The sequence below is a fragment of the Cynocephalus volans genome, chromosome 11 (genome assembly GCF_027409185.1).
Source record: "Cynocephalus volans isolate mCynVol1 chromosome 11, mCynVol1.pri, whole genome shotgun sequence".
In the NCBI taxonomy this organism is placed as follows: Eukaryota; Metazoa; Chordata; class Mammalia; order Dermoptera; family Cynocephalidae; genus Cynocephalus; species Cynocephalus volans.
The window spans coordinates 103533905-103556270 of NC_084470.1; the positions used below are offsets into that span (position 1 = coordinate 103533905).

At 37.7% G+C, this 22366-nt stretch overlaps 1 pseudogene; it reads left to right on the plus strand.

Annotated features, from left to right (window-relative positions):
* Nucleotides 1-829: 829 nt before the first annotated feature.
* On the plus strand, nt 830-21269 carry LOC134390197 (transport and Golgi organization protein 1 homolog; annotated as a pseudogene).
* The last annotated feature ends 1097 nt before the right edge of the window (nt 21270-22366 follow it).

Consider the following 22366-nt stretch of genomic DNA (forward strand, 5'->3'; position numbering starts at 1 on the left):
GCTCTTCTCCTTAGGATTTCCCTGCTTCATGCTCATTCTTCTGAATTAACTTTATATTCACCTTGAAGACATCTCTTCAAAGATCTACAAATACTTTTTTTCTTTCTGCAGTGTAAATGTCCCCAGTTTTGTCAACTTTTGGAGTGATTTCCAGGCCATTCATTCTCCCTGTCTTTTTCCATGAGTCAAGTAACCTTAAAATGTGGGACCCAGAACTGGACCCACTAGCATAGGGGTGATGATGGCATAACTGTGGCAGGATAGGCTTTTTAAAGGGGTGTCACCAGAATGGGAGGCCGTGTGAGCAGCTGGAGCTTGGCCAGAGTTAGGAGAGGATGGAGGGCACGGGGAAGCTCCTTTTCTGTACGGACGGGAGGGTAGCCGGGGGTCTCGGCACTTTGTGACATAGGGGCCAGCTCTGAGCAGCTGGAGAGGCCTACCTTCTCCCTGTACCCCGGCCCCAGCCCATGGTCCTCTCCCGGTAGCGCACTGGCCGCCTCACTCCGGCCCCTTGCGTGGCCCATTCTCTCAGCTGCTACAGCAGGAGACCCCATTCATCGCTTCCCCCGCTTGGATGCTTCCGCTTGGCTGCCGCGCTCACCCCCGCGCCGCTCGGTGGTTGGTGCTTTCCACGCAGGCCCCGCCCTCGCGGTGTTCACAGTGTTCACTATCGTCACCATGGTAACAGGGCTCTTAGTGTTCCACAGCCGAAGAGCCGGCGGAGGAATAGACTTAGTTCAGTCTCCTCTGTGAGCCAGTCTTCATTAGAAGAGACGAGTCGTGTGCTGTTCCACAGCGAAGCGTCTCACCCGCTGCCTTTTAATACGCAATGGAGGCAGTCCCTGCCATTGTGCCTCCAGTCGCCACGTCAGACAGGGCGCTTTGGGGACCCCTGTCAGTGCTGTACACAGCCCTCACAGCCAAGCTGCTGGAGGTGACCATCTCCGTTCCCACGGAGGGACCCCAATTTTTGCAGGCGGGTGGATGAGTTCTGAAGGGAGTGGGTGCCCTGACCGACCTGGACAAGGAAATGGAGCGTGTCAGGCCTGGGGCGCACAGGATATTGCTGTGCTGTTTAGGGAGGCTACTGGGAGTGTATTTGAAGTTTCATCCCTTGCTCATTTCTTACTGAACAGTTCGAAGTGACAGACACTGTGTTGTGTTTAAAGCCACTATCCAAACACTGAGAGCCAGTGGGTCTTTTCCCAGTAACTGCTGGCACTGTTGGGGGATGGGGTCAGTATGGCAGTTAACTCAGGTACTTGTACAGGGCAGCAAAAACTGTGTGGAGCAGGCAGGTGTTTAATGGACTATCTCCCAGGAAACATTTGAAATTAAGGTGCCGAGTTTTATACAAGACAGTTAAATTCAGGATTGATCTAGACCAGTTACCAGGAGCTATCTGACTTAGCATGTGTCCTTCTTTATGTAAGAGTAGAATAAAATTAAAGTTTAAATTTTGAGAGGAATAACACATCCATTACCATCATATTGGTTTTATTTGCAGCCATGAAAGTTGATTACTTATACGATATTTAAATTTTTTGTCTTATGTGGGTTTTTTTTTTGTTTTTCTTTTTGTTTTTTTAAGTAATATAAACCACTTAACCAAGAGAAAAGTGTGATCCAGAGGGACTCTAGCCATGTGTTGGACAAAATGATGTGGCAGAGTCTCTGCTAAATGGAAATATATGCTCAACTTAAAGACATTTAGACTTGTAATACTTAAAAACACTACTAGTCAAAACAAGAAATGAGACTGCCAACATCCTGTCTTTCATGAAGCAGTAAGAGCTATTGAAGTTTTTTAGGGGGTAGTTATCTGGTGGAGTTTGGCATAGAATTTCTATGGCTGACTCTTTGTGAGTGCATTATTGCAAATTTCTTTAAGGCTTCCCATTATTTCTAATATGTCTATTTCAGTTTGTTGCTACATTGCCTGATGACGTTCAGCCTGGGCCAGATTTCTATGGACTGCCGTGGGAACCTGTACTTATAACAGCCTTCCTGGGAATTGTTTCATTTGGTGTATTCTTCTGGAGAACTGTCCTTCTTGTGAGTAAATTAATTTATACTTTAACTCATAAATGCAAGGGATGTTTTATAATCACTGGCGCTTTTCTTTGCTTCTTTTTCAGTAACATAAATGCTAATTAATGATTATAGTTCAAGCTATCCTTGTGAAATAGTGTAATCTTTCTGTTTTAGACTTAAGGGAAGAAGATAACATGTATAAATTCAAGTGGCAAAGTTCAATTTATGAATCCCTTCTATCAAAACCTAAAGATTAAGAATGAGGAGCGTGCATATATGCACTGTTAGTAGAATTGGGAATTCATACAGCCACTCTGAAAAGTAGTTTAGTGATATGTATAAGAAGCCTTACAAATGGTCATATCCTTTTATATAGTATAATATCATGTCAAATTATCTGTCCTAAAGAAATTACCAATCATGCATTAAAGATCAAACACAAGGGCATTCAGTGGAACAGTACTTATTAGAGTGAAAACTTGTCACAACCTAAATGATCCCTATGGTAGGGGAATTGTTAAATTATTGTATATCCATATAATTGGATATAAGGTGCTTTTACATATTTCAAAGACATTGGGGCACAGAAAGTGCTCACAATTTAACATGAAGTGGACAAAAGCAGAAACCAAGACTTCAAAGTATAGGTAAACTGTGCATTATATTAAACACATATGTACACTCGCACCCACCCAGAAAAAATAATGCAAGGAAATACAATAGAACGATAAAAATTCTTATATCTATGAGATGAAGTAAATTTTCAGGTTTTTCCCCTTACATATACAAGTGTTTGCCAGATTTTCTGATTAGATCATGTGCTCAGAAAATATCTTATTTGGAAATACAGATTATATAATTTTCAGACACCATTAAACTTTTGTATCCTTTTTTTCTGTACAGGATTTGACTTTCAGACATATATATGTATGTATATGTGTGTATACTCCTACATATTTTTATTGTACTGTATGTCATTCTGCTTCACACTTGTTTCACATAATTGGGGGAAATTATTCTGTGTAAATGAACTGTGCAAATGAAAAGTTTTCATTTGAAACTTAACAGTTAAAGTGGCCAAAAGCATTCAATGCAATTCTTTCTAAAACTTAGTACTGTATTGTTTTATTAATTTCTTAACTATATTATATTCAACATATTATTGTTAATAAGTTTCCTCCCCTTGCCCAATTGATTGTAAAATCACTCCTAAAAGAAGGATTTCTTTTGCCTGGATTCTCCAACCTCATGAGGTTTTTCCTCAGATAAAAGGAAAAGGGGAGAATAAAAGTGTGAACAGAAGGGGAAAAGGTGAAAACATTTTATATTTCCTACATTTCTCTCTCCCATTCATAAAAACCCTAACACCTGTTTTGATTTGCACAAGGTTATGTAGTCTCTTTGTTCTATTGCTTCTCAGCCTTAGCATTTGCCTTTTGGAAACCTGGTCCCAATGTGACTTTTAGTTTGGGTGAAAGGGAGCAAAGGAAGCTTACTCTCTCATTAGCTAGGCTGTGACAGTAAAGAAATAGTCATTTCTTTCCAAGTTGGAATTTTCTGAATGCATTTTTCTAGAACAGCATTCTTGTAAGTGGTTTTTAGATACTGTACTAATAATGAGATACCATGGATGATTTTGTGGACTGGTCTGAAAATCCTATCACCATTTATAACATTTGAAAGGAGAAACGTATTTGGAGTTCTAAAGAAATATAGTAGTATTTTTTTTAATTAGTTACTGCTTAGATTTTATTATCCTGAACATTTAGAGCGTCTTCAGGGGGTGATTTTGTTTTTGCCCGTTTAGAAAGATGTTAGCAGTTATTTCTCTTGTCTCATCTGCATTTTGCTCTAGCAGTCTTCCCTTCCCTTTCAGATATATGATCACTGTTTATAATGGCTTGGGAAAATTAAATGATCTAACTCATGAGATTTTTTTTTTTGTCTAAATGCCCTGTTTATTTGGCAGACAATGTTCAGAAATGTACAGACACAATTTATAGGCTGAGAAATCTCTGTGGAGTTGTTACTTCACAACTACAATTCACAAAAGCAGTAATGAGAGCTTCTCGGCACATTAACCAGTCATTTTTTGTTTGAAGTGAACACAGAGAGAATGGATTATAAGGCCTATTGCTCTAACTCAGCATCAACTTCTTTTGCTCTAATCTTTAAGAACAAGTGGAGCCTTCACTTGATCAGCCACCTCCTTGATGCTCAGCACCTCAACAATGGCAAGAATAAACTCAAATCAGGTCCCAGGACCTCGGCTTGTAAGAATCAGGCCGTCCTTTTCCACACAATTCTGAATGGCTGTAATGACTTCCATTCATCATTTTGTTTTTAGCAAGTGGGTATGTTGTAACTTTGCTTTCAAAACCTATTTGATGAGCCAACAGAGCAGTAGGACCTGCACAGATGGCAGCTATGAGGCCCTTCCTCTTTTCTTGTTCCTTCAGTGTCTCTTTCACAGCAGCAGACTCAGATAAATTCTGTGCACCCAGACTACCTAGTGGAGAACCACCACATTATATGGTCCTTGTTTTTTTTTGCACCTTCAAGACTGGCATCAGGACAAATGACAACATCATGGCTACACTGTACGGGGTCTTTTCCAGCCAGACCTGCAATGGTGACCTTAATCCCAACGTGTCTCATGACATCTACAGGGATGACTGTCTCCATTTCCTCTGCTCCCTTAGCCAGGATGACCAGAGCTCTTTTTGAAGTTCCAGAAATATTTTTAGGTCATATTTTTTAAAGACCCAAACCTGATTGAAAGGGACCACATGCCCAGAAGTATTTCTAAATTCAGCCAATATCCAACTTTGAATAAGATTTCAAAGATGTTTTCTGGTGAATGAAATAGGCATATCTTAGTACAAGGATTATACCTTAATTTTGTTTCCTCAGACTCTTTTTGAACAGTCATTGTTTCTAGACCTCATCTTGGCTATTTTTGGTTATTAAATAAATGATTTTAGGTAAATAAGCATTAGCATAATATGAAATATTAGCCATATCTGTTGTTAAAATGATGTTCATTTTGTTAGATTGGTACTCATTTCATAGATATATAAACATATCTTTAGCTGCAAGGTATATTTACCTTAGTGCTTTTGTCTATTGAGACTATTTATGAAGTATCGCCACCAATTATATTTGAAATTCTTTCTAACCTTTTCTTTTTTTTAATCCTTTGAATTCATTAGGCTGAATCAAACCATTATTAAACTCTCACTTGGTTGTGATTTTTCACCGTTATATTACGAACTATATATTTTTATTAATAAAATGTTTAACATCAAATTTAATTATATTTCTCTCTCTTCCAGGTAAAGAGTAGAGTTTATCAAGGTAAAATTTTAGAATTATTTTATCTATGGTAGTGTTTCCTCTGTATTGGTGTTTGTCATGAGTTTTATATAAGCTAGAAGTAGATATAATGACTTCTTATGTCTGATTGACTTATTAGCTCCTGAAAGTTTTAGTTTTCCTGAGTTGCTAGGTTGGATGATGGAGTAGATGGTGGTGATACCAATGGAGAGGAGATGAGGATGAGTTAATTGTGGGACTAGAGAGAAGATGATTAGTTTAATTTGGGGCAGCCTGACTTTAAATGTTGATGCAATGCAGATTTATTACAGGTGAACAACGTTCCTGTGCTAATGATTTAATCAATACATGAAACATTTATTCAACTAGATAATTTGAGGAATAGAAATATCAATCAATATATTTGCATTTTCATTCTGTTTCTTTTTGTAAATAACATGTATTTGAAGGGATCCCATTTTCTGAGAAGAAATGTGCTTCATGCAGAAAGGAACATCAAGCTATAACGTTTTACTATATTTCCCATTTTTGAAATATATTTAAACTAGAATCTCATTTAAATAGCCATTCTATTATAAGAATATTTTTCTTAAATTTTAATAATATTTTTATATCCTTATTGCTGTTTACTACAGATTGCTCTTTAAGTCATAAAACTTTTGAAAAGAAGTAATTTTTCCTCATAGTGCCAAATAACATGTCTTTGCTGCTAATACATTGGGTAACAATTTTATTTAGTGACGTATTGATTTTTGCCCCCTTTTTAGTCACTGAACAGCAAATTTCTGACAAGGTGAAAAACATCACAAGAGAAAATAGAGAACTTGTTCAAAAGTTGTCAGAGTATGAACAGAAGGTATAATGATTTTTTAAGTTTTGTTCCCCATTGTTCCCGCTTGAATTATTTCTGCCTGTTTTACAGTTACTATAAATTTAGTTATTATAGTATTGTTAAATCATATTTTCTTATTATTTGCTACCAACCATTCAGATCTTAAGCAGTCATCATATGTGTAAAGCACTGCTTCATTCTGGAAGGGGTCACTTATTTGGAATTAAGTTTTGGTAGAACTATAATTTATATTTTTGAATTCTGAATGCTTTATTTTATATAGATCAAGGAATCGAAGAAACATATTCAAGAAACCAAGAAACAAAATATGATTCTTCGTAACGAAGCGATTAAATATAAGGTAAAATTCCCTTCTTGGGATTACATTCTGAAAACAGAAGTAAAAGTAATGAGTAATTATTACCAATCTTAATATCTTTTTTTGTAGGATAAAATCAAGACACTTGAAAAAACTAGTAAAATTCTGGATGACACAGCTAAAAGTCTTCGTGTTATGTTAGAACATGAGAGAGAACATACTGTCAGGAATCAGGACTTGGTAAGAGTTTTGCTGCTAAGTGTCACTGTAGTGTAACACTTTTAAATATTTTGTATACTGCATGAGCTGAACACGATATTTTCCATGCTGTTATCTAAAGTAAGAGTGGGAGTCAGAGAAGTTGAACCTACTTCTGTCCATTTTTGAGGAATTTTAAGGACTAATATAATTTAAAGTGGTTTTATGGAATTATTTTTGTCCTCAGCTCTGTGTAATTTTCATATTACTTGGTTCTGTCCTCTGAAGCATGTAGAGCAACCAAGAAACTGTAACTGTGATAACCATAACAGTCCTTACATTTGGTTCTGTAAGTTCTTTTTCAATAAAATTTTTACTTTAGTTTTAGAATTACATGAAAGTTGCAAAGACAGTAGAGAGGCTTCCTCTATGTCATACACCCAGTTGAGCTTGACCACCTAGCAAAGGTAGTCTTGCCAAGTTTTTCTGTTATGAAATTACTCTTTTTCCACCTTCTATATACTGGACTCTTTCGAAGGAAGTTACCCACAGTCCAAGAGGGGAGAGTTATGCCCCACCTCCTTGAAGAGCCAGTATCTTCATAAATTGTTTGGAATTTCTTCTGTATGTGAAATTTATCTTATCTCCCTCAAATCCTGCCATTTTTAATTCAGGCAAGAGAATTTTTAAAGTGTTCTTGGGTTTGTTTCTTTGTTTGTTTGTTTTCTCTGCCATTAGAAAAAAATTACTGATTTGAATTGGTTTACTTGAAAGTTTGTTCATTTTCTTTGCTTTCACCTTTCTGTCTGGTCATCTAGTACATTATCTCTTAACCAGGAAGGTTGTGGATGTCATGAAATATTTGTGCACTCAATTATGGTTCCTCTTTAAGTTCTTGATTTTTCCCCTATGCCAAAATTGGTTCACATGCTTTTACATGAAACATACAGGATGGCAGGGGGATATGTTTTGTTATTGTTTCTTCTTTTTGGCACATATTCTGATGTGTCTACCAAAATTCTAATATATGTTTTGTGTTCTGTTTCCACATGGCAGATATTAGAAAACAGGAAATCTATAGAGAAGTTAAACAATGTTATCTCCATGAACGCTTCAGAATTTGCAGAGGTAAAGCTGACTACACTTCCTACGGAATAGTTATACTATGTTTTAGTTTTGTTGAGGAGCAAAAATGTGATGTGTGCTAAAATATACAGAAAATGAAAACTACATTATTTCTGGTTGGGAAATTGTAACGTGCTTGTCCTTTCGAATTAATTCACTGATAGGAATGTTTTCACATTAGGTTCAAATTGCTCTTAAAGAAGATAAGCTTAGTGAAGAGAAGATGAAGTCTGAATGCCACCGGGTTCAAGAAGAAAATGCTAGGCTTAAGAAGAAGAAAGAGCAGGTAAAAAAAAAATAATGGATGTCTAAGGTCATGTAATCTAGACAACCAAATACCATTACCTCATGAATATTTTTTCTCAGATTGGTTTTTAAGGTAATGAAATGAGCATGCAGAATTCTGTACCTGGATATGCAAAGTTAAAACTCTGCTTCCAGAACTGAGTGCATGTCTACATTCTTATCTGTTCCAGAGCTCCTGTTCTTCTGTACAATTTATGATCAGAGTGTTTAGACTTTGTCTTATCAAACATTAACCAACTACTAACTTGAGTAACTTCAAAGGTTTAATAGATTGGCTTTTTAGACCAAAGAAGTAGGTATTTTTTAACCCTTCTTCGAGTAATTAACTGCTTCATTGGCCAAGGGAAGGTTACATAATCAAGAGTCTGGACTTGGGAGACGATAGGACATGCTCTTCCATTCCTACTGGAAGTGAGTTATTTGAATTGGCCCCAATTTTCTGAAGGATACAGTGAACTGGATCAACTTCCTTGACAGATCTGGTGTTCATGCTATAGCTCTGAATGTTAAGACCACTCTCCACTTTCCTTTAGCAAGGGTTTTAACCCATAGTCACAGGTCAGGGAGGGGCTTAGTTTCTTACTTCCCAGTCTCATTCACATAGTTCTCATGTCTTCAGTGCAAAAGCCCTAACCTGTGGGAATTCACATGTTTGACCTTTCAGTTGCAGCAGGAAATCAGAGACTGGAGTAAATCACATGATGAACTCAGTGAGCAAATCCAATCCTTTAAGAAGTCTCAGAAAGATTTACAAGTAGCTCTTACTCACAAAGATGATAATATTAATGTAAGTTCATTCTCATGAATACATGCTTAATTCTCATGAATTCTCATGAAATTTGCTGGATTAAAATTGAGAGGCTCTTACGGATCCCCTTTTGCTTCTTTTCTAGGCTTTGACTAATTGCATTACACAGTTGAATCAGTTAGAGTATGAGTCTGAATCTGAGAGTCAAAATAAAGGAGGAAAGGAGTCAGATGAATTAGCAAATGGAGAGGTGGGAGGTAAGATCAGTCTCAGGAAGTTGGACCCCTTGTTGCCTTCCTGTCTTTAATTTAGTACACTGATGCTTCTTCTCCGCTGGCAGAATTTCCTCTTAAGCTTTACAGTCATAGAAAGATATCATTCGATTTCTATATATGTCTGTCTGCATTGGGTAGAGGTGGTCTGCTGGGTTGTGATATAGCAATTGGAATGCAAAGAACACTGAACTTTTTTTTCCAGCCCATTGAGAACTAGTTGACATGCATTAGAACGGTACGGGTCATGTTTTATACCTCTAAGTATTGAACACATGCAATAGGAGAAACCTGTTTCTCAGCTTCACAGAGATGACATATTGTTTTAATACTCGTCTCTGTAGCTGTGCGGTTTTAAGCCTTACAACCAGTTTTAAGAGTACTGAGGTGGTTGGAGCTATAAACTAACTTAGGCTGTGACAGTGGAGGCTATAGGGTAGCAGTGTTTGCTGATGAAGAAAATGTTTCTAAACACAGTTTCCCAAGTTGGCTATTGCTTGCATTAGTGGTTGTTTTAAACCACACCTGATAACAGATTCTGGGGGAGAACAGAGGAGTGACTCTTTCTAAAATAAGACACTTACCCAAGCAGAGATCTGAGAGAGAAGACAGAGCTTCGTCTCAGATATTTCTTCTTGCTCAAAAACAGCATGGATAACATTTTTATTGTACATACTAGGAATTTACTTTTTAAATTATATTTCTAATTCTCTTAAAAGTCAATTAGTCTCCTTAGTTCTGTTGGTTAATTTGCTTTTTTCTTTTAGTATTTGAACACGATAATTTTGTAGTTTTGAGGAAGTCAAGAAAATATATACTTAAAAAAGCAAGGGAAGAAAAAGCAATTAAAACCTTCTGTTTTATAGGTAACCAAAATGGGAAAATGAAAACTCGAATTAAGCAGATGATGGGCATCTCTCAGGTATAATCCTTTTTATAGAGTCCCATAAGTGCTTGTGAATACTAACGATGACTCACTTTTAAGAATACTTCTCTCTTCTGCACTTTTTAGACACAAACTACAATATCAGTAGTTGAAGAAGATCTAAAACTCTTACAATTTAAGCTAAGAGCCTCCATGTCCACAAAATGGAACCTGCAAGGTAGGTTGCTTCTTCAAAAGAAAGCACCACATATTGGAAAGATACAAAATATCATTGGGAAGATGAGGAATGGCTTATTGCTTTGCCCTTCTCATTCCTGTCGGCACCACCTTCTCAACCACGTTCTGAAGTCCTTGTGCACACACATAGAGCTCAACTGTTTTATCCTTTACAGATGGAATAAAGCAATTAGAAAAGGACTGCAGTTCACTGCAGTCTGCCAAAGCTGGACTGGAGGATGAATGTAAAACGCTGAGGCAGAAAGTGGAGATTTTGAGTGAAATATACCAGCAGAATGAGATGGCTCTGCAAAAGTAAGATTTTCATTGTTAGTTGTTAACACAATTGTCATGACTAAATATGTATACTAATGTAGATAATTTTATCTTAAAGATTATTTATGGTTTTTTCCATCTTTGATGGGTATGTGTTGTCTTTACTTCTTTGCATTTTTTTCCCCAGAACTTGCATTTTTCTTTCTGTTCTGACCAGCCATCAGGAATTGTTGCCTGTAATTCATGTGAGGGGAGTGGTTTACTGGTAGCAGCGGCTGCTGCTGCACACGTGCTTCTTTTCTGCAGATGCACACCCTGTCTGTAGTCCACCACTTACTCCATTGGCCTTTCTTTGTGGTCATTTATGTAATTCGGATTAGTCTTACATTTGTTTTACTAGTGCTTGATATAGTCTTTTCAAATTCCAGGTGATTTTTACGACATGTTTTTTAGTAGAATAAGAACTTCAAAAGGAATATATAGTTACTGAAAGTATAGGACTTAATAAAATCAAATATTCAGACTAATCATGATGTAATTATGGTAAGGATGTTAGGAGTTTTGAATACAGAAATATCTGTTTGGTGTGTATATTTAGGTATTAATCTTTTGAAATATACATCTCAAATTTGGAGCTAAGTATCTCTCAAAAGATGTATTTTTGTAGTCAATTTTGAGGTTTTTCTCCACAAAAATATTTGAATTCCTAAAAATAGCTTGTCTGTGGCATTGCTATTTGTGTTTACTCTTACACTTTACTCAGTCTGGGAGAAGGCCTGTATTGCTGAATAAAGGTAACTTCTTAAAAAGTGCTTATACTGCCTGATTCCATTAAACACTGAAAGCACACCGTTAACTTTCTCTAATTCTGCGCTCATCTAGCAACCAATTTAGATTTCCGAATTTTGTTCAGGCGAGATCTAACAACTGGGCCCACTTGAGAGAAACATTCCTCTTTTTATTACCTTTTCTAAGAATAAGCATGTCTCTGCCCTAATAGTAGTGTGAATCATGTAAGTGACAGTTTTTCTTCAGGACTCGGGCACTGTGGCTCTATTTTATTCAGCTCCTCCAGCCTCCTTTCAGTCACCATGTCTGGTCTGTATTCTACTGTCCTCTCTCAAAGCCACTATGTTAGTTCAGGCACATGTCATCTTTTCTGCCAGTCCCCTAACTAATCACCTGTCTTCAGTCTCCCTTTCTTATGCAACTTCCTCCACACTCTGATCAATTTTCTTGAAGCTCCAAGAGTGTATATTCTAAAATACAAGTGGGTCCATTTCATTATGTGCCTAAACTCTGTCAAGGATACCCCATTCTCTTCAGTATCCATGTTGGACTCCTCAGCAGGTATAGAGGGTGCTCCCCTTACATGGCCCCGAGCTGCCTCTCCAGGTCCATTTCCTGTAGCTCCTTCGGATGCTTCCTGACCTACAGCCACACACAGTACAGTCCCTTCATACCACTCCATGCCTCCTTGTCATCATGTGTGTGGTTTTCTCCGTGGCAAAACTGTATTCTAACTCTATTTCCACCTGCCAATCTCCTGCTTACTCAAATGTTTATGCTCCTTAAAATCTTTTCTGGAGGGAGTGGTGGCATAAATAGCCATAGACACTGGGTGAGTACTCATTTTTTTCTTATAATGTAACTGCTAAATATGTGTTTAAGTTTAAATCTACATATTGGTATTTGCTTTCCGTTTGTTGGTTTGTACTGTGTTTCTTTTCTTCTTCCTCTTGAATTGTTTGAACATTTTAAATTATTCTCTTCCCTTGTTTAAGCTTGGTAGTTAGTTACAGGTCATCTTGCTCATCTTGCAATGACATTTTGGTCAATGATGCACCACATGTATGATGGCAGGCCCACAGATTATAGATGTGTAGTAGGCTATAGCATTTAGGTTTGTGTACGTACACAGTCTGGTGTTTATACAGTGATGAAATCACTTAGCAATGCATTTATCAGAATGTATCCCCATTAACTGACACGTGACCATAGCTTAAAAGACCACAAAATTATATCCCAGACTTATCAAAAAGTCTGACATAAATTAATAGATTTACCTCTTTCTGGGCTTTATTTCCTTCCCGACTTAGGTGCTTTTGTGCTAGTGTATATTAATATTCTGTATACCTCAAACTCCACAAGACTTTTTATTGTCTTTCACAGTGCTGTCCTGCAGTGTTCATTCAATTTACACACATATTTATTGTCCCTGTAGTTCTTTATTCACCTACATCTTTGGTCTTACATTTGGGATCACTTTCATTCTACTGGAACATCCTTTAGTAACAGATTCGATGAGTTTACCTTTGTATCAGATGTCTTTATTTTGATTCCATTTTTAAATATCTTTCTGCTGCCTCTAGAATTTTTCAGTTATTGAATTTCAGCACTTTAAAGATAACCAATTGCTTATTTTCTGGTTTTAAAGTTTCCCTGAGGAATCTGTTATCATTCTTATTTCCCCTCTTTCAAATGTTTCACCCCTGTCCTAGCACCTTCAGTCATATTTCTTTTTGGTTTTCAGCAGTTTTATGGGGAGGTGCCCAAGAGTGGGGTTTTCATTTTTCCCCTTTCTCTGTCTCTCTTTTCCATTTATGCTGCTTGGATGATGAACACCTCTTGAATTTGGAGGTATTTTTTTTTTTCCGTATTAACTTTGCCTCAGTTTGTCTTCTCCTGAGATACCAATTAAACATGTCAGGCTTTGTAAAAATTATTTCCTCTATCTCCTGCATTCTCAATTTGCTTCATTCTGGATGTTTTCTTTAGACCTGTCTTCCAATGTACTAAAATATCACTTCAGTTATGAAACCTGCTGCTAAAGTCAGTCATTGAGTTCTTAATTTCAATTACTATTATTCATTTTATAATTTCTAATCCACTGCTGAAATTCTTGATCTTCATTTTCACTTCCTTGAATATGTAAGGCACAATAATTTAAAAAATCTGTGTAAAACTAATTCCATTATGAGAAGCCATTGAGTCCATTTCTCTTGTATTTTAGATTTTGATCACATTGTCTTGTCTTGTGGAGTGCCTGCTCAGTTTAGATTGAGTGACAATTATGATAATGATAAAGGAAATTTGAGGCCTAGGAGGGTGTGATCTTCCCACCGGAAATATTTGAGGTTATTTCTAGCAAGTCATCATCAAATAATCCAGTCAGCAGTTAAGGTCATTCAGAAATGTCATAGTTTCTTCAAAGGACAGTGTATTACCAGTTTAATATTCCACATATCCAGCACTTTCTACTCTCAGCTCAAAGCCCAGGGCTTTTAATAGAGTTCCTCCATCTCCAGCAGCCCAGAACTCCACCTCTTTTTTATTTGAACCAGAGACCTGTTGGAAGCTTTGTTCAGCCTCCTTATCTCTCTGCACTGTCTTCAATGTGTGGATGAACCTAGGGGAAGAGTGGCTTAAAATGCCAGTCTTACTTGTAATTGTGAGATTCTTTTTCCTACAGGATCTTGGCCATACACATGTATCTTTCATGCCTTATCAGCTCTCTGATGCCTTCAAGCACATTCTTTCTATTTTTGTCAAGATTTTCTCATTGTTCTCAGACTAACTCATCCACTATTGGAAGCAAAATTCTCTCTGGTCTTTCTTCAAGTCTCAGTTTTTTCACATTTCTTACTAAACCAGAGTTAGGGAGGGATTGTTCAGTTCTTATATATATCTTTTACATATTAAACTGTGAGCTCCTTTTTTTTAATGTGGGTATAGTACTTCACCCATACTTTTATCTAAGCACCTTACAAGGTGACTGCTGTATTATAGCCACACGTAAAATATTTCCTAAAGTACTGAATGAGCAGTTATAAAAAAATACGTAAACCTTTTTCTTTGGTGTTAGGAAACTTTTTTTACTATAGCTCTTCTAATTTTGCTTCTGATTCATAGAAAGTTAAGTTTCAATTTAAGTATCATGAATCAGAACTATGGGTAAAGAAGTACAAGGGTTACTATAAAAGGGCATTTTTAAATCATTAAATGTTGCTCCCTTTACAATCTATGTTATACTAGATTGAAATCATGAACTTGAAGGTTATTAGGTTGAAACCAGTTTCTAGTAGATATCACCCTGACCATTTGGATTTTTTTTCTGTTCAATAAACATTGCCAATACTCAGATTGGCCTCTTTCCTTAATCATGATTCCATCGAAGTAGGTAGTAGGAGTTCCACACCTGACATGTGAAAATGTTCTCCCGTTAATTGCACAGTTACATGACATGTTCCAAGGGCTCTTTCGCTGACTACCTTTATCATGTCTTGGTTTCAGAAACAGTTCATCCATAACAAAATAAGAAAAGTAACTAGTGGTCTTTCCATGGTAGAAGTAAGAGAAGTAATTCTCCCTTGCTTATCCCAAATAAGCTTAGCTATGCTCGGTTGATTCAGCTGGGTCTCCACACTGAAGTAACGTGAGCTTTCTTCATGTCCAGCACAAGAGATTGCCCACTGTGTTTTTACATCTGTTTCGTTCATTACTGAGCAGAGAATTATGAGTTAGAAAATGCAGGTGATTCTCAAACAGGCCATAGTTTGATTTTTATCCCTAAATGGCAGGTTTGAATTCCTTCTTAGACTCTGTATGTCTGTGTATTTTTGGGAGTAGGATGGGAAGTGACATTTGAATAGAGATTTCAGCTAGACTGCTGGGAAGAAAGAGAAACACTTTCACTTGACAACCCATTTTATCTTAGGAAATTGAGTGAAGAAGAGTATGAGCGGCAAGAAAGAGAGCAGCAGCTGTCAACTGCAGATGAGAAGGTGGTTTTGGCCGCAGAGGAAGTAAAAACTTACAAGTGAGTTCAGCTTCTAAAGGTGGTGTCAATGGCTAATGAAACTAGTGTTAGTTTTTTTATAACCATCTTTACATTTTGTAGAAGAAAATAATTGAACAGAAGCATAAATATCAGTGGGCATGAATACCTTCAGATCTCACAAGAGAAAAAGTAAATTTTATACCCAGTGCTGGCAAGACTGTATGTAAGGGAACTTGGTTAATGCAAACAGTTTGGGGGAGAGGGGAGTATATATTGCAGTGATTCTTTAAGAGACCAATTTGTTATAGGATGTATCAAAAGCCATTAAAGTTACTGTGCCATTTGATAGATGCAGTAGTCATAATTTTCGGAAGTTTTCTGATAATGGGGGTAAAAAAGCTTTACCAAGGAAGATATTAAAAGGATTATTTGGGAACATATTGAAGAACATATAAGGAAACTATAATTTATCAACTCATAATCTCCATCGACTCAGAATTTCTAGCCATTAAATAATAAGGAAATTATGTAGCATTAGCTTTCAACATTCTTGTACTCTATTTATATAACCATGTAAATATGTTTTTATATGTATGGATGAATTCTTTTAGGGTACAGTTGTTAAGAGTATTGGGAATGTGGCCAGGTTGTTTGAATTTTTATCCAGTTGTGCTTTAACTGGTAAAAACAAGTGTAATTCTTAGGCGCAGAATTGAAGAAATGGAGGAAGAATTGCAGAAATCAGAGCGCTCATTTAAAGATCAGGTAATAATTATACTGCCCTACAGTTGCAGAATTTTTTGGTATTGAGTACAGACTGTTCTAATGGCTATTATAATGAGTTCCAAAACATATTTTTTGATGTATCTTTTCAGATTGCTGCTCAGGAAAAAAAAGTGCATGCTAACTGGGTAAGCTTTTCTTTCTTTCCTTTACTTTGTGTGTAATCTACCACAACTGAATTTAAATATATTTTCTCCAACAGATAAGAATTCACAATGCAGAAAGGGCTTTAGCTGAAGAGAAAAGGGAAGCCGCTGACCTGAGATACAAGTCAGTGATTTTGATATCTCTATTTTCAATGCAGTTTAATTTTTTAAAGGCTGAACTATGTGGTCTCTAATAAGGAATTGATTTCTATTTCATATTTAAGTCCATGCTTTCTCTATATTCAAGATTATTGGAAATAACTCAGAAGGTGGCACTGCTGAAAGAAGAGCCTGTGACTGTAAAACCAATGCCAGGAAGACCAAACACACAAAACCCTCCACGGAGAGGTGGGAAACATTTCGTAAAACGCAGCATTCTGTTTTTTGGTGTAAAGCGTATATAAATTACTTTTTATTTTGTGTGTAATAGTTATGATGCCCTAGAAATAATTCCAAGAACTTACCAAAGAAAATTAAGGTCTTAAAGTGGTAACAAGACGCTGTCTTCTTCAGGTCCTTTGAGCCACAACGGCTCGTTTGGCCCATCCCCTGTGAGTGGTGGACAATGCTCCCCTCCACTGGCAGCACAGCCACCCGGGAGGCCTCTCTCCGATACTCTCAACCCAAGAGATATGCCTAGAAGAGAATTTGGTGAGCATTCACATGTGACCTTGAAATAAACTTTTCAAGAGTGCTCTTTCCCTCTTATTCAAGATTTCTAATGCAAATAACATTTTAGAATTTTGGATCGATCCAGTAGACAGAAGCAAATTTCTTCATTTGTGTTGGTGGATAGTCTACTGAAGATCTACTTTAGAACAGAAAGCATTTATTTATTATTTCTGTGGAGGTCCTTTTCTTGTTTTTGGTTTCTTTTAACTTTTTACTGGGAAGTATCACCCTACATCTTTAAATTTGAGGTTCCTCTCCTGAATATTATAAAACTAGCCTTAAAACTTTATAGTTTATGCAGTATATATACTTCTATATATCACCACTATAATCTGAAATACTATAAGTTTGTTTTAAAAATCCTAAATATGTCTATAATGCTAGGTAAAATATTGAAGTCCGATTATATAGTGAAACAAATCAGCCTATAGAATTTATATCAAGCTTAAATGAATTACAGGACCAGTGCTACTAATGTGCAGGGTTTATTGCTGTTATTTCAATCCACAACAGTTCTTATTTTAATTCTTTAAGCCCGTGCATAAATTACAAGTGATTTCCCTTAATTGTATTGGGAGTCCCGTTTCTAATGCCGCTTTTTAGCTAGAGTTGAACCCAGGTCTGTCCACAATTGGTTTATTTCTTCTGAAAAAATACATTCAAGGGCTCAGTTATCTCTTTCTCAAGGGTCAGTGGACAGGCCTCTGTCTCATCCTCAATGGTCTTCTGAGGTGTCTGGGAAAACCTCTGCCTCTGGAAAGAGACCTAAGTGTGTTCAAAGAGTCTAAAGTCATGGTGGAAGGTGAGTGGAGGATTTTTTTCACAGTGTACAAGTCAAAATCAGTCTAAATAAATACTCTGGCCTTTCACAGACCCAGGATCTGGTGCAGCTGCCATGATGAACAGCAACTCAAGAAGCTCTTCCCCTTCTAAGGTGATGGACGGGGACAAGGTAAATGCTGCAGCTGTTGTGAATTACAATTAGGTATTTCAGGAACATTCAGCTTTTCCTACAGCACTCTCTCTTTGCCTCATCTCCTCTTTGAGTGTTCGATTGTTTTTTTTTTTTTTTTTTAAATCAAACTGTTCCCCAAGAGCCTGAAGGCCCTTCAGTTCCCAGCATTACTTCATTGGCTGAGCATCTAGGAGCAGTAAGTACATAGAGTTCGAGGACTGGACTGAGCTTGTACTTGGTGTATTTCTGGAAAGGATATGAGGAGTACTAGTGTACTTGGCTTTAAATTGCACTGCAGTACTGATCTCACTCTTGTCCTTGATTTGGGAATGTTGCTGAAATCTGACTAGTTGGTTGGCTGTTTTTTTCTCCTCTTGCCTGTTTTGGTTAGACAATTAACCTGTTCAGAGCATCTGCTATAATTGTAATTACTCTTAAAAATGTGAAAAGTCATCATTTCAACTATATTGTGTGATTCAGTGTTGAATGCTCTTAGGGAAAGTAAATTCATTTTAAGTTGCAAGACCCATAGTTCTTATATTTTCATTTGGAAGACTGCTATTTAAAAATTTCTCCACTTGTACACTAACCAAAGCCCACTATGTTTTTGGGGTTTTTTTTTAAAAGATGACCGGTAAGGGGATCTTAACACTTTACTTGTTGTTGTCAGCACCATGCTCTCCAAGTGAGCTAACCGGCCATCCCTACATAGGGATCCGAACCCATGGCCTTGGTGTTATCAGCACCACACTCTCCTAATTGAACCACAGGCTGGCCCTGGGAAAGCCTACTTTGAATGATCTGAAATTACAGATTGATAACAGAAGAACCTTTGCTGCAAGTGAAATAGTAGTGAAAATCTGTAATTACCTGTTGATTCCATTCCCAGCAATGGCTTTAAATTATGTTCACATAACTGTATTCTCTTGTTACTTCTGTTGCTGTTATAGCTGGTAAGTCTTCTGATCATACCTCATAGGGCTTCTCTATGTTGAAATCAAAGTAAGTTTAAATATTTAGAGTTTCCAAGCCAGTTTAACATAGGAAATGATTAGTCAGTATCTTATAATATATAGAATTTCTAATGAATGAAGGTAAATATTAGAGCTGTGCCTGCCTAATCGTATATATAACATTGTTTCTGTTGGAAGATACTTCTGAGTTCCAGGGCAGGACTCCAGGAACACATATCTCTTGAGAGATCTCTTTATTGAAGGGAAGCTTGGGTTAGACCCAAAAGCCCTTTGAGGTGGAAGACTTTAGAGAGAGTAGAGACCCCTTTGTTATAGATGAGAAGCAGAGGTGGAAAGAGCAAGGGCTTGGAGGCAAACCTGGTATTGAATTGTAGCTTGGCCTCTTCCATGCTGGGGGACCTTCAGCAAATTATCTAAAACTCTGTTCTCCCATAATGAAAATAAGATGTTCATACTTAGAGATTTAGAGATCTGAGAATTCAAGATATACAAAAGCCCTTCTGAAAGTACTCTGACTAGTAGCTATTAGGACATGTGTAGAGAATGGAATTTTTATTCCTTTTTATTCTCTGCATTCTTAATATGAAAATAAAGAGCTATTGTGGTGAATGGAGAGAGTGACTGCCTTAGAGGGACATCACAGTGTGTGTGGTGTGGCTTCTTCATTAATCAGGAGTCATCTCCACTGATAACCTTTGACAGTCCTCCAGGTTTTCCCTTCCATTCGCAGACACAAACAGTAATATGCTTACAGTGAGACCGTTCACTCCTGTGGCATCCCTATAACCTCTCTAAGCTGTCATTGAGAACAAACAGGGGAGGGACAGAATTTTGTTGCACTGATTCTGTTCTTTGGACAGGTGTCTGACATCTGCTTCTTTGGGATTTACCTTTTACTGGTGTTGGTGCTTTTGTCTGTCCTACCGAAGTATTTTCAAAACTTGAATTGCTTCTATTCTGCAGGTTAATATGGCTCCTAAAGGCCCCCCACCTCCTTTTCCGGGTGTGCCACCCATGAGCTCCCTCGTTGGAGGCCCCATCCCACCACCCATTCGATATGGACCACCTCCTCTCCTCTGCGGGCCTTTCTGGCCTCGGCCATTTCCTCCACCATTCGGTATGATGATTTCAATAGTAGTAACTGACTTGTAAAGCATATTCATCTTTTCTCTCTGTTCCTCGCTAAAACAGTTGCTATTGCAGGGCTTTGCAATACAAGGATAAAGCTGACTGTGTAGATTTTAATTTTGGCTCAAGTTCTTAGGACACATGGAGTGCTACACAGTCTCCCTGTACTAAGATGGCAGTAACTATCCCTTCTAGACAAGAAAAGGAGCTCTTGATGGACAGATATATTATTTCTGCAGCTGTTTATTAAACACTCATGGCTATGTACCAGGCTCTGCAATGGATAGAAAGGTGGTTAAGACACATCCCTGAACTCAAGGTGTCCTGTTGGTCACAGAAACATAGATTCTACAACATAAAGCTTGTGATCACCCATAACAGAAGCATAAGAAATGGGTCACAGAACACAAAAGAAGGAAAGGTTAAAGCCTCACTCCTCACTTGGGAATAGATGAGGAGTTTTGAAAGAGAAGGTAGGATGTAATAGCTATCCAGTGAATGTTGCTGATTTTAATTGGATGAAGCTAGAATGTCTTCTCCAGGAGAGCAAGCACCTTGAATTTGATGGTGTACGTTAGTTCTATGCTGAGCTATTGCATGAATTTTTACAGTAGTACACAATGGGGTTTCATTTCTCTAAATTTCTTTGTTGCAGGGAAGACCTATTTCATAATCTGTCACTTTTGGTATGGCATTATGGTATGTCCAAGTACAAATTGAGCTCTTATGAGAAAAAGAAGGCAAGACTGTATAGTGGAAAGAATGCAGGTGTGGAGCTAGGTACAGCCATGTTTAAATCCTGCCCATGCTCTTTCGTGGCTGGCCGGCCAAAGGCATGTAACTTAAAAATGCTGAGTCTCATTTTGCCTCATCTATAAAACCGGGATGCCACCACTTGACGTTCTAGGGTTGTGAGAAATTAGAGAATATGTTAATGTACATGGAATCATCTTAATTTAGATATGTTCATAGGTATCTTTACATGACTGAATGTTTGTTTTCCAGGTCCTGGTATGCGTCCACCACTGGACTGAAGAGAATATGCACCAGGCGTTCCACCTGGAAGATGGGACCTGCCTTTTGACCCTTGGGGATTTGGACCAGGACATACACCATTTAGACTTTTTGGCTCTCTTGGCCCGAGAGAGTACTTTATTCCTGGTAGCCGATTGCCACCCCCAACCCATGGCCCCCAGGATTACCCACCACCCCCTGCTGCAAGAGACTTACTACCTTCAGGCTCGAGAGAGGAGCCTTTACCGGCCTCTCAAAGCAGCATTTAAGAACATGTATTTCCATTATCTTGTTTTTAGTATGCACCAGATAAATACATAACAATGGTGTTTATAAGACTGTTATGCTAAAAATGTTTAGTAAAAGATCAGTAAACTTTATCTCCCCTCTTGCTGAAGTTCTCTGTAGTAATAGTTAATAAAGATTTGTTTTATTAATATTTCCCAAGTGTCTGTTTCACTTGATTATCATGATACTTGTGACATTTGGGGAACATGTAAATCAAACTCTTCAGAACTAAAGATGGTGACTTGGCAGCACACTCCCTGTTGCTTACTGCTAAGGATTCAACCTATAAGTCACCTGTGAATTCCCTCTGGCAGGTCCAAAACACAACACAGGGATGGGGCCGAGCAACCTCACCAGCCACATGAATCATTCCTTCCCTGGGGTAGAGAGAATGAAGCGAAGCCAGGAGTACTACTTGGGTGGGAAAGTGGACTCCAGCCTCCTGGCCCCCACTGCCTGAGAGTAGTCATCACTCGAGGTTGACACAGGAGCCCCTCTAGACCCAAAATGAACTTGGAGTTATGTCTGTCAGTAGCATGGTAAGAGTTTGCTCTTGTGCCACTTGGTTAGAGACACATTAATCTTTTTCTTCCCTTACAGGAGACAGATTTTGTTTGTTTTGATGGCAGAAGAGACGATTTTGAGAATTATAATGTAGAAGAACTTTTAGGGTTTTTGGAATTATACAATTCTGCAACTGGAGTTTCTGAGAAAGCTATAGAAAAAACTTCTCTGCATGTGCATGTGGAAAACACTCCTGAAGTATCTAAGGAAAATGAACCTGAACCTAAACCAGAAGAACCTGACTCAGGGGAAAACAAGTGTGTTTCTAGAAAACACTAATGATCTCAAGGAATGGTTTATAGCTGAGGAGAAACATGCAAACAGTCAAATGCGAGATGCTAAGGGAGAGTAGTCTTTGTTTCAACTTCTTGAAGAAATGCTGCAAGATCAATTAAATTTAAACAAAGTGAAAACAACAAAACCAGCAATAGCTCTCAGATTTCCAGTGAACAGGAGAAGATTGATGTTTATAAACTTTTGCAAAAGGACATGACTCTGGAGTTGAAAACCACAT